At 39.7% G+C, this 13,044-nt stretch overlaps 1 protein-coding gene and 1 pseudogene across 2 annotated transcripts in view; both read right to left on the reverse strand.

Moving 5' to 3' along the window:
- NHS (NHS actin remodeling regulator) overlaps nt 1-13,044 on the reverse strand; it is a gene marked incomplete at both ends in the record, with an annotated part of 283,740 nt that overhangs the window by 199,663 nt on the left and 71,033 nt on the right. The gene's annotated exons all lie outside the window — the stretch shown is intronic.
- LOC310640341 (immediate early response gene 2 protein-like) lies at nt 11,123-11,936 on the reverse strand (annotated as a pseudogene). The gene is made up of 2 exons: nt 11,795-11,936; nt 11,123-11,656 (listed from the first exon to the last, which is right to left on the reverse strand). The product of its transcript is annotated as an immediate early response gene 2 protein-like (transcript).

The raw sequence follows: 13,044 nt of genomic DNA on the forward strand, positions 1-13,044 counted from the left end.
GACAAATCTGACATGTACTTGTCTGGGGACTTTGTTTCTCTTCGCATAGCTTGAATTGACTCGAAATATCTGATCTATCTCTCCTTCCATTTCCTGTTTCCCAATTTCCAATGCTTCAGCCAATAGCTCCGTCATCAAGTCTGTGAGGTCCTCTTCTTTATCCTCCGTTATGTTTTGAAATCTTAAGATGTCTTTTCCATTTCCAAAGCTGCCATTGAATCTTCCAATTCTCTATTTGCCTGCATCAGCCTCTGGTTTTCATCTTTTATTTCATCCATCTTTTGATCAGTATCTACTGACCTGTCTTCTATTTTCTTTGTTCATTCTTTGTAACCATCTGTCTAAAGGTTTCTAATTGAGAGTTTATGTTAAGGATTTCTTGATTCATTTTATCAAAGTTGTCTTTTGTCTCCTCATGATTTTTCCTTGTATCTTCTTTGTGAGAGGAAATTGCCTCTTGGATTGCTTGTAATGTTGTTTGCATCTCCTTCTGAAAGTTGTTAGATTTTTCTTGTTGAAGCATTGATTTGATTGATCTCTGATACATGGCTTGCAAAGGTGGAGGATAGGGCTGAGAGTGTTTTCTTGTCAGTTTTAATTAAATTTGGAACACTCATTTTGTTTCCACCCCCCAAATCTTTTATCAACTCTAATACCTTTCCCCAATGCCCACCTTAAATCAGTACAATATATCTTTTACATTTGTCTTAAGTAACTCTTATAGTTCTTATCTGTAGTCTCTTTAATCCAGTAGGCTCCCTGAAACAAAAAGGGAGAACAAGATATAAAAAAACAACAGGTTTTACAAACCTAGATGAAGGAAAATAATCTCACCCAGATCAGACATGTTGCTTGCGCTTGTTAGTTGCTTTTTCCTCATGGGTGAGGCCAGTCTTTCTCCTGTTGGTTCTAAGGGCTTCCTTGGATCAAGCAGGTTGACTGCCATCCCCCGGTGATCTACAGTGGTCCCCTTTTGGTCTGTCGCCTCTTTGGGGCAACTTCAGACCCTTTTTGGGGCCCCAGAAGGAAGAAATCAGGTGCAGGAGGCAGAGCCTTGCTTCCCTGCATCCCACTGACTGCAGCGTCAAAACTGGAAAATACATTATTTTTCTGAAATGGTATTATCTGGATACAAGTTTACCAGCTAAGCCAGAAGAAGTAGGCCAAAGATGATTGAGATAAAGGCTGATCCTGTCCCTAAAGGTTTGCATCTGTTAAATTACATGAATTCCTAAGAGATAGAAGGATGCAGGAAGAAAATAACTAGCAATCAGGAATTCTCATTAAGGGCTGAGTCAGTTTACAGAACAGTGAAACAATAGTTTTCTTTTATAGTATAATGAAGAAGGGAGAGGAATACACAGTTAATTTGGGCATTCCATCTGGTGCAATTCTGTCCCAAAGCAACAGAACTACATCATGCATTAGTCAGCCAGACCAAGCACTAACCAAGAACAATATTTTCAATAGTCAGATTGGCAAATTAAATAAGGCAATCCAAATTATTCTTAAAAGTGTAACTTAAACACACTATGCTAAGGAGATCTGAGAGAAACCTGTTTATCTGTTCCCTTTCTACTTTCTTTTTCTATGTACAGTACTTTTGCGCCTTCATCCAAGTTATCCAATTGAGGCTTCAGCAGTTCTATAAAACAAGCATTACCGTCATCTTCAAATATTAGGGGAAATCAGGAAAGTTAAGTAAAAGAGGCTTGTCTACAAACAAATGTGGGGAAATCTTAGATTATGCTCTTGGTCTTTTTAGAAAATCTGCTCTTGGAATCAGAGTCATGTGGGAACAGCTGGTCCAGCAAATCTTTATTTTTAATCACAGCATGTACAAATGTGAGATCCCATGACAATGGAAAGAGAGAGGTTATTTTAAGAATTGAAAGAAGAATTTACATTTAAAATACTCAGCATCCCAAAGCTTAATCAAGCCGCCCTTCTTCTGGCTCTCATAGATTAATGATGGTGTGCATGCAGCACTGAAGAATGTGTGTCTGTGTGCATGTGCAAGCATGTGTTGAAGACACACCTGCTTTACCAAGACATGCAGGCTTCCACAAGTTGCATATTGGGATTCACTGTTTTTTTCTATGGATGCTGGTTTGGTTTGATTTTTATTCTCTAGTTGATATAAAGTATTTTTTCACCTTTTTTTTCAGACTAATCGTGCAATAGATAGAGGCCAGCCAGTGGAGTTTTAAGCCTTATTTTTTCACCTGCTTGGCATAACTGGTTCACGGGGAAAATATCAGGCTTCCTTGATTTGGTCTTCTCATTTTCAAACATTTGGAAAACTGAGGACAAAGGGAAACACTATTCTATTCTGTACTTTACAAACCTCATGTCAGAAAGATTCAGCTTTAAAAGAAAAATAAGTCACCAGGGAAGAAGAGAGGATGGCATTTCCCTTCCACACTAAAAATAGGACTTGGTTGCATTTCTATTTATGTCTTCAGAGGAATAACATTACTGTAACTAGTCAGAAGAGTTCTATTCAGAAAACAGAAGCCAAAAAAAGCCATCAACAATGTAGCAGAGCATTAATTTTACTTGCAAAAGAAACAAGCAGCTATCAAAGACAGTCAGTCTGTTTACAGCTGCTATTCTCTGTCAGGTGACACAAGTCTTGCCCTAAATAGGCAACAGCCCTTCTTTGCAAGTGGATAGAGCTGCTTTGCTATTCTAAGGGAGGGGCAAATTTACAGTGTGGTAAAGAGCATCTGTGGGGATGTGTGGGGACATTCAAAAAAGTCAAGATGACAGCCATGTCTGTGAGATGAAAGCCCTTTCCTTTTTCATGGGTTATAACTTATGAAAAAAGAGTGGGGCTTTGATCACACAATCACAACCACCATAATAATTTCACTAAATGACACAATCCATTTTCTCATGCCTGTATTCCTTCTGGAATTATTTATCACTGGGCTTCAATGCCACTTTATACCACCATCGTGAAATGAATGCCTGAATGTAAGCCAAACTGGGAAGCGTGCTGTTTCCATATATTATACCTAGGAACTCACTTTGCTCTTAAGACTATCCCTCCCATGGTCATTCCTATCATTAGGCAAAGTAAAACAGTTGCTTTAACCTGTACATTTAGGAATTACAAAAGTATTTGATATTTATTTCATATGTTAACTGTCTGCTTTCCAGAAACTTTGAAGATGGGACTCTATAAATATTTTTATGATAAACTTTACTTAGTGCTCCAGGTTTATATTCCCCACCATTGTGTTTACTGCCCTTCAGTCTGACGAACAATGTCTCCCAAAGGTCTAAGCTATATTAACATTGGAGCCACTCCGATCCAACTCAAAGTCCTAGCTATTAAGGGCAAACAAATTTCTACTTCTTACAAATGCACAGGAAACTTCGAACTCACATTAGGCTCTAATTTTATGATTTTACACATACCATTTACCAATTTCAGATTAATAGCAAAAGTTCTGAATTAACAAAAAGATGTTTGCATTAAGAAAATATGTACATACACATGCAAAAAATGTGAGTTATTTTGGCACAGACATACTGATAATCGAGTAGAAGATACCTACTCTGCTAAGGCACATATTTCTGAGATGAACCAGCATTACTAGGAATAAAATTAGTGTACATAAACAGTGAAAAGTTTAGTGCTTCCATAAAGCATAATTATACCAATAAGTCAAATATTTCACTTTCATAGGCATACACTGTCAACTTCTTATTGTGAATATGCTTAAATTGTAGTAGTAAAACAAAGGAACATCTTTTTAAAGCTAACTTTCACAATAGTTAGTCTCTTAAGGAACTACAAATGTTCCCTTCTCCTTGTTGCATGTTTCCAAATATATTTTTTAAAAAATATGATTCACTGTTAGGGAACATGAATATATTTTAGAGATATTTTTCTTATGAATGTAGTCTACAATATTAGTTTGCTTGAGTAGTAGAACAGAGATTTCTTGTTAATTTTTCTTGGTAAATATACTTTATAAGACAAAGCTAATAGCATCTTTCATAGCTAACCACTTCCTACTCATTTTTCTTGACTATGCCTATTATTATGTTATTTACTACTAAAAAATTAAGGGGGCATTATTTAGCCTCATTAAGCAGTGAAGATGAGAGAGAGTCCATAATTAAAACTGATAATGAGTGACCTTAGGATATTCATACACATTCTGGCTTAATTCTTTGCTAGCAGCAATTTTAACAGCCTAGAGGTAGATTTAAATAGTGGAATTATAAATGTTGACCTATCCTAATTTTACAGTACTTTTATGAGAAGGCTGAGTAAAATGGAAATAAAATAAAGGTGGAACAAACCGTAAAGTAGATTTATCCAGAAATGGCTTGTGTCAGTTAGAAATTCAGTGTTAAGTTTCACCAAAAGTGGAGAAGACACCAAGTGAAAATTAATTGTCAAAGAAGAGAAGAAGAAATGGGCCCTTCCTAAAAAAGAGCTAGCAGATCAGATTGTCATAACATACTGATTGTAAACTGCTTTCTTCTTCATGAGCAATCCATCCATATTATTCTGTAGTAACTGAAGTGAAATACATTTTAAATTGCACTGATGATTACTGAAATCATAGGTTCTTTTACAGTACATATAGAGAAGCACATTAGAAATGACTGTTTCAAAAGAAATACTTGGGATGTTTCCAAAAAAAATGCATTGTTCTTCTTTTGATATTAGGTACCGTAAAGAATCTTGAGGTACCATACATATACATAAGTGGGAGCTGAATGCCACTCAAGTCTGGAGACTGGAGTGGCTTATAGCCCTATAACTATTGTAAATGAACAAAGTGTTCTCCTGTGAAAACTTGTACAATAACAATAGCTAGCTTTTAAGGTAACATCAAACCTTTTGGATTTGTCGCAGAAGACCTGGTCTACAAGGAGAAAGCCTTGGAAATGAAAATATCTAAATTTTACCAGAATTGGGTCACTAATAACAGAAAATTAAGTCCTGGGAATTAATTGGCTCCAGCTTCCAAGATATAGCTTCAGGTCAAAATTGCATCAAAATAATTCAAAATTATGAGAGGGAAGTGCGATTATGCTCCATAACTTTTCTCCAAAATGTGACATAGCAATGAGAATGGTGCTACATCAATCATTATAAATTTATCTTTTTATTGATATCAATGACATAACTTTCCATTCATTTTTTTTGGTTTTTCATGTAACATTTTCATGTTTTTTGCATGAAAAGCTTACAGGCTCTAACATCAGATTAAACAAGAAGGTTCCATCTTTATTTGGTATCTAAACTGCACTTTTTGGCTTTTCTCTTGTGAACTACAATAGGATCATCCCTGGGGAGTTTCCAGCAGTAATCGGCAAGCATGGACAGACTCCATTTCCTTTGGTATCTTTTCTTCATGCCTGCGATATCCTAGTGGAATCCCTCCCCATGTTCATCACTCCCTGCCCCACCGTTCAAAGGGAAATAGTCTTAAATGTGTGTGTAAGAAATGAATTTTCAGTGACATCTTGGCATCAAGTGCTTTATAGGACCTAAGCAAATTTTCAACGATTTTTTTGGCGATCATGGAAAATGGAGATTCTGACATCACTCTACAAGAGGTTCCACTGTTATAATCTGGAGCCCAGTAGCTCTGCCTTACTCTTTGGTAATTCCCTGAGCAGGTCATTTAGTTCACTCTGTGAAATTAGATGTGATTCAGGAGGAGCATACGGTGGGCTAAAGTTTGGGTCCGCTGACATCGGTGGCCCCAGATCAGCTGCATCCTGCTCATCATCTCTATCATCATCTGAGTCTAGAGAGTAGGATTCTAGTGGATCTGGAACTGGCAAGTCCTCACCATGGGGCACAGGATGCAGTGCGGATAGAATGTTTGGATATTCCACGGTCCACTTCTCCTTCACTTCCATATTTATTTATACAATCCAATTAGATAACCCTATTTCAAACTTACATGAAAGTACATCTGTTGATACTTTTGTGAATTAAATATTTGCATCAAAATATTAAAAAGTATAGTTGAAGAAACAGATTAACAGTATGTATTTTCTATAGAATACAAAGAAGAACCATGTAACAAACAAAGCACAAGTGTCCAGAGTTATATTAGATAAACATTTCAGAAAAAATATAACCTATGGTATTGTGGGAGGACAGCACCCTCCCCAGAGAAAGAAATATTTGGGGGAATATTAAAAAGGCAGAATATTGTATTTCCCCAAAGGAATAATGGGAGAAAATCTAACACAAAACCAGTCCCCAGAAACCAACCCCCTCTCCCTGCCCCAAGCAGAAACCACCTCTGTACAAATGCAGATTTGGTGATTCATTCAGGAAGACTAGGCCCAGGAAGCTGGGAACTGATGAGATTAGAAAGACAAAGACCCCTAAAATCTACATCCTCCACCCAAACTCTAAAGAGATGGCCTTTGGGACCTAATAGGATTAACCCACCACCATCAGAATACCAAAAGGACATGCTGAAAAGCTCAGGTCAAAGTTCATGCCACAGGAACAGGAAACAACCTCAAACACAAAAGCCCAAGAAGGTATAAAAACCCACCATTCCCAGCTACATATGGTCAGCTGCTCCAGGGGCACATGTCTTGTGGTTCTGCTCTTCAATAAACTATAATCTTCCTTCTAAAACAGTCTCCATTTTGTTTATTCCTGGCTTGGACTGAACCCTGATGAAGATTTTTCTTTCAACAGTATTATCACTGTGCTGAAAAAAGAACAAATCAAATGAATGACAGGAAATAACATTGTCTCTTAATTATGTTAACTTGGCTTACTGGAGTGTCCTTTGCATGATAGATGATTTGGGCTGCCAAGATTTATTGACTTGTTAAGAAAATGAGTGGGAAACATGTCACTAGAAACTCTCATTTCTTTGATTAGATGACTAATCACTCTTGAGTTGACTTTCTTGTAGGGACAAAACTTCAAATTATTTTCAGCCCATTAACAATTGCATAGCAATTGTCGGCAATCATTCTAGGCCGTAAGAAATGTTTATGAATTTATTTGGTTTTATTCTTTGTTTAGATATTTTAAAATTTTGCACTTGGAATTTTAATCCCAGATCCATCTCCAGAAGAATTTTCATCAAGATACAGTTCCTAGCATTCTGAAAAGAGCCAGATTGCAAAATTTAAATAAAATTGAACTGATTTAAACCTGCCATGCATATGATGGATATATTTTAAGAATAATTATGGTTTGTAGCTTTCATGGTGATTTTATATTTCTGATGATGATCCACCAATATTTTAAATGAAACAATAAAATAAGGAGAGGTGGAAGCTAAGTACTGTATGTTTTTAAAATAAATTGAGACATTCTGAAGATATATAATAAACAGCAATATCAGAAAATCTTTCAGAGGCTGCAGTATTGCTATCCATGAATTAATTCCTCTTCACTGAATACTGAACAGCCAGTGGCACAAGAGCAGATTCTAAATTTTACCTTAGCACTGTCCAATGGAATAGCTGCATTGCAGAAAGCGACTCCCCTGCATGTCCCTATGCTGTCAGTTTGTAGCATGTCATTTCAACCATTTGAAGGAAGGGCAGCCATGCAAAGCAAGCTCACTACAACCAGACCAAAACCTAGCATGCTGACTAGAAATACCCATTTCCAAGCAATTCAGTGCCATCATAATTGGTTACTTTAAAAAGAAATGAAATAAAAATCAGCAAGCAAACTCAGACAATATTTCAAGGTTCACTTAATCTACCCCAATCTAGTTCAGTTTGTCGTATATATGAAATGAAGTGGGGTTTGCAACTCTGCCTGATTCAAATTTACTCTGTGAAGAATAAGATATTAAAAAAGTAAGATCTGTTGCTAAAAGGTAGGAGAGTGGGCAAAGAAAGTAAGTTTCTGGGAATAGCAGCTAAATTTATGTGAGTTATGTATGCATTTACTATATTTCTTGAACAAGATAATGGAATGCTTTACTCTGACTGATTTTGGCATCAACAGAACAAACCAATGACCGATCAGTCAATTGACTATTGATTACTTGCCATCAAGTAATCTCCAAGCAAATCTCCAAATGACAAAATTTCTCTAATTTAACATCCATGATTTAAAAGCAATGCAATAATTCAGCATTCATAGTAAATAATAATAGATGGTTATCCCCACTCTTGCAATGTATGGCAGTGATTGCAATGTATGGCAGTGAAAGTTGGACCATAAGAAAGGCTGAGCGCCAAAGAATTGAGGCCTTTGAACTATGGTGCTGGAGAAGACTCCTGCGAGTCCCTTGGACTGCAAGGCGATCAAACCGGTCAGTCCTAGAGGAGATCAACCCTGACTGCTCTTTAGAAGGCCAGATCCTGAAGCTAAAACTCAAATACTTTGGCCACCTAATGAGAAGGAAGGACTCACTGGAGAAAAGCCTAATGCTGGGAAAGATTGAGGGCAAGAGAAGAAAGGGACGACAGAGAATGAGGTAGCTGGATGGAGTTACTGAAGCAGTAGGCGTGAGCTTAAATGGACTCCAGAAGATGGTAGAGGACAGGAAAGCCTGGAGGAACGTTGTCCATAGGGTCGCGATGGGTCGGACACAACTTCGCAACTAACAACAAAAATCCCCACTCATCCTAAGGTCCAACAGTCAACTGAAACAAAATAACCTTTAATAAGCCTATCACACCACTGAGACAAGATGTTCCTTCATGTGGGCCTACCAGTCTGCCTCTAGGTACGAGCTCTCTCTGTTGCAGGGGCGTCAAACTGCCAGCCCACGGGCTGGATGCGTCATGAAGAAACTGTGCCCACCCCATTGCTGTCAATGGCGAAAAAGCTCTGATACGTCGTGCAACGTCATGTGACGTTGCAAGTTTGACATGTGACCAGACAGGTGAGCAGTATCTCATTTAGATCCAAAAACAACCAAAAGTGCTATAGATATATAGATATAGTTTCATTTTGGGGTAGCATATTGTGTGAACCCAGCCATTATGACTTATCAAATCATGTCTTAATATGACATCTAAATCCAATTTGTATAACTCTGATGGGCATTCTAAAAGTTACTACAATGTGCCAGAGGAAAAGAGGGAATTATTGTGCTAGCTGCCTCTCCATAAATCACATTTTCAACACTTCTCTCATGTGCAGGATGAACTTTTGAAACAAAGAATCTCTTTTGTCCATGGAATCCCTCTACATGATTTTTTAAAATCTTTATTCTTCCATTATCTTCTCTCCATAGATAAAGCAGATTTACTGCTTCAGAATTTCATCTCATACATAGAGCAGGTAAAAAATCCCAGGACGGAGGGAGGGAGTTAGCATGTGTATCCATTTAATTGTCTGGTAAATAGCTTGTATAGTGCCTGAAGTAGACTTAGAGTATATAACATTGTCTCTTCAAGTGTTTCCTGTTTCAGTTCTATGATATTTGCAGCTAAATTAGGCCAGATCACATCACACATTCAGAAAGCAAATGTTAAGAAATGTGAACTGGAAGCAGAAGCAGCATAATGTAGCTGTGCATGATGAAATTTATGGTTACTGCATTTAAAGCAGTTGAAAAGAATTCTTCTCAAAAATCACATTCTGCAGGCTTATTCTATATTCTATAACATTTTATGTTATTTTAGAAGCAAGAATTAGGTGTACCAGCTGACCTGGAAAGTACACTATAGTGGCCTAAATCTCAATAAAAATTGCTTCCTGTCTATTTCAAAGAGGTTTAGAAAATTAATTACAAAGAGAATTACTATTTATGCCACTATGCAATTTATTTTCTCAAGCGTACAATCCGAAGATTAGCATGCCTTTCTGGCAAAACAGCTTAGTCAAGATACAAAACACTCTGCTCTGGTATAATATTTCCCTCGTACAATTATGCCTCTTTCAAATTCTTTTTACAGAGATCAACATGGGCACAAACTGGGCATGGTGACTTACAAAACAATCTCCCCATAAGAAAAATATAAAGAGAGTGAAGTTGCATATCTACCTATACAGCTCACATTCAGTCCACGTCCATGCAAACGTCTATTGATTTCTTTAAATCAAAATAATTTAAATAAACCTTTTTACCATTCTTCTCTCGAACCCGAATAAATAACCCTAAATAATGAGCAAGAGCTAACTAGAACTGACATAGGGTTTGCCCAGTGGTGGGATTCAGCCGGTTCACACTGGTATGGTAGAACCATTACCATAACCATAACCATTTTTTGTTTACAACAAACCGATTTGAAAGGCTGACTGGTTTGTAAATCTCTCCCCTTTTCTTGGAAATGAATTCATTTCCCCCACACACAACCCCATGTTCTTAGCCTCTCTTTCAGGAACCGCTACATTCACACTGGCGTGACCAGTTCCACCAAATCCCAGTTCCAGGGAATGCCCTCTGTGGCCAGCCATTGCTCAGCCTTTATCTCACCTTCTTCCTGAGTCACCAGAGCAACTCTCACTGAAACTCAGAGGGAGGACAGGGAAAGGCCTCACTTGGGCTCCCTGCTGTCCTAACCGCCAAAGTCCCGCCACTGAGGAGACAGGCAGTGTTGTGATTCAGGGTCAGCCTGTGGGTTCGGCAGTTGGGTCGGACGATTCAGAGGAGGAGGAGGGGGGTGTTGGAGAGGTTGCTGAGGGGGTTGGAGAGCTTGCTGATGAGAGCCCTCAGCCAGGCCCCTCCCACCTGGTTACGACGCAGACCCAGCTGTGTGAGCCTGACAGCGTGGATGAAGATGACCCACAGCTGGCCCTGTTCAAGGACGCCCGACGCAGGAGGCAGTCAATCAGGAGTAAACAGAGGAAGGCAATGGGGCACCTCGGAAGGAGGCAGAGAGAAGCCACGCCCTGAACTGTTTAAAAGGGGAATGCGTGGGAGGGCTGGTTTGCTAAAGGCAACTGTTTGAATAGCTCCTGTTTCATGGTTCGTGTTTGCTCTCTTTGCTCTGTTTTATGTTAATAAATTTGGCAGGCTTAGTTCCAGCCTCTTGCCTTCTTGTAAAAGGGGTTGTCCCTGCCTTTTCTGCAGGGCCGGTAGCAGGCTGGTACAGAACAGGCGGTACTGAGCTCCTCTGCCCAGAGAGGGGCTTCTGCAGGCTCTGCTTCTCCGCAGGGAGAGGTTTGTAGTTACGAGTCCCTGGCGGGGGCACTTTAAAAGACTACCGCAGCCCCCACCATTATGTTCAGCACACCGTTGCCTTGCCTGAAGTTCACTTTGGGCTCCTCAGTGCCTTTGGTCGGTGGAGGCTGGAGGAACAAGCTAGAGACCATTCCTGCAGGATTCGGGCAAGCTCAGAAAGGGCCCTTTTTGCCACTGGGGCTGCCACTCACCTTCCTCCTCTGCCAACTTCACCTTCTTGTTACGCACCAGGTCGGCTTCGGCAGCACCAATCATGCCTAGGCTGCCCTGCTGACTGGCAGAGGCCCTGAGGTGCCCCAGCTCCAAGCTGTCTGCTCAAGGAATTCGCAGGCAAGCTGTTGCCTGGCTCCACCTTGGTTTCCATAGGTTCCGGATCCAGGCTGCCGCAGGGCTGTGGCATGGGTGGACACACTTCCTATTGTGCTGGGGGGAAGAGTATTGCTGGAGGACCCTCCAGATGTTGCAGGCTGGGCGCTGTTCTTGTAGGTCTAGGTACATCTGCGACCCAGAAAAATTTTCCACACTTCCTCCATCCATCTCATCCTCTTACTCCAGCTGCAGGCCTCGAGGCTTGTTGCACTGATTGTGCTGCTGCCACTATTCATGGCAAAGTGCCTTATGGCTCTTTGTGCCTCTCGCACCACATGACGAGCCTCACAGCCTCCTGCAGCAAGCAGCAGCACCGGTGTGATCAGTGCGAAGAGCCATGCGACGTCTTGTCATGAGCAGCAGCAGCAGCGTGATCATTGTGGCAAGCCTCAAGGCCTGCAGCTGGAGGAAGAGGATGAGATGGGCAGAGGAAGTGTGGAAATTTTTCCTGGGCATCTTTGCAGCCAACCTATAGTATATGTCCTTAATCTAATTTCCAACCATATCTACACCTTCTCAGAACTCCAATCATAAATTTATAATTCATAACATTTGTATGAAAGATGCACACACACTATAGTCATACTAAGAAGACTACTGGGCAAAAAGGATTTGATGTAATTCTGAAATTTCAGAGGTTCAGAATAAGCCTCAAACTCATTTTGTCCAATCTGCAGAAAGAGCTGAGAATACATTTTGAGGTAACCTATGTTACACGTGAGAGCTTCTGGTCATGAAGTTCTTTCTATCATTTAGTATAGATCAGGTTTTTTAATTATGTGCATCTTTTAATGCAGGTCTTTTTCTGTGGAGCAACAGAAAATCCATTGGGCTGATTTTCATTGACTTTTTGTAATCTAGAATTGTGCAAGCCTTTTTCTCACTGCAACACATTTCTGGCTCATGTTTAATTTTTGGTCTACCAACACTAACTGCTAACAATTAGATTTATGCAGCTGATTCTTCATATCTAAACACAGACCTTTTCATTTAAATCAAATACAGCTCTTTCCCTCCCACCCCCCCACACTAGTTTTTGCTCAGCTTTCCAGCTTGTCAAAACCATCTTAAGTCCATTTTATCACTGCTAGTTTTGGTATTATCTGCAAATCTGATAAGCATAATTTTTGCTTCTACATCCAAGTTAGAAATATATTAAGCCTTGGTAGAATTTTGCAACATCCTACTTGTGATTTCTGTCCTGCTGACATGCAGCATTCTTTAGGTACGTATCAGAATCTCCATTGTCAGCCTGGTGCCTTGCTGGGTTCCTGCCATCAAAGGGATAGGGAGGAGGGAGGCATTTGGGGCAATCCACACCTCTGTATCTAATGGTGAGAAAAGGGAGGAGGAAGTGACAACAGAAAAAGACCAGCTTATACCAGGATCTTCAAGGCTGTTTGCCCTGAGAATGGAATGTTAACAGTTTTATACCTCATCATACCAGCATCACATTGGCTGGCTGGGGGGAGGGATTGGGAGTTGGAAAGAATAGCTTTGCATTTTGCGTGGGAACACCAGATTCTGCCTGACTTTACTGCAACCAGTTTCTTTCAGTAAAAGT

The sequence above is a fragment of the Vipera ursinii genome (assembly GCF_947247035.1).
Source record: "Vipera ursinii genome assembly, chromosome: 4".
Classification (NCBI taxonomy): domain Eukaryota; kingdom Metazoa; phylum Chordata; class Lepidosauria; order Squamata; family Viperidae; genus Vipera; species Vipera ursinii.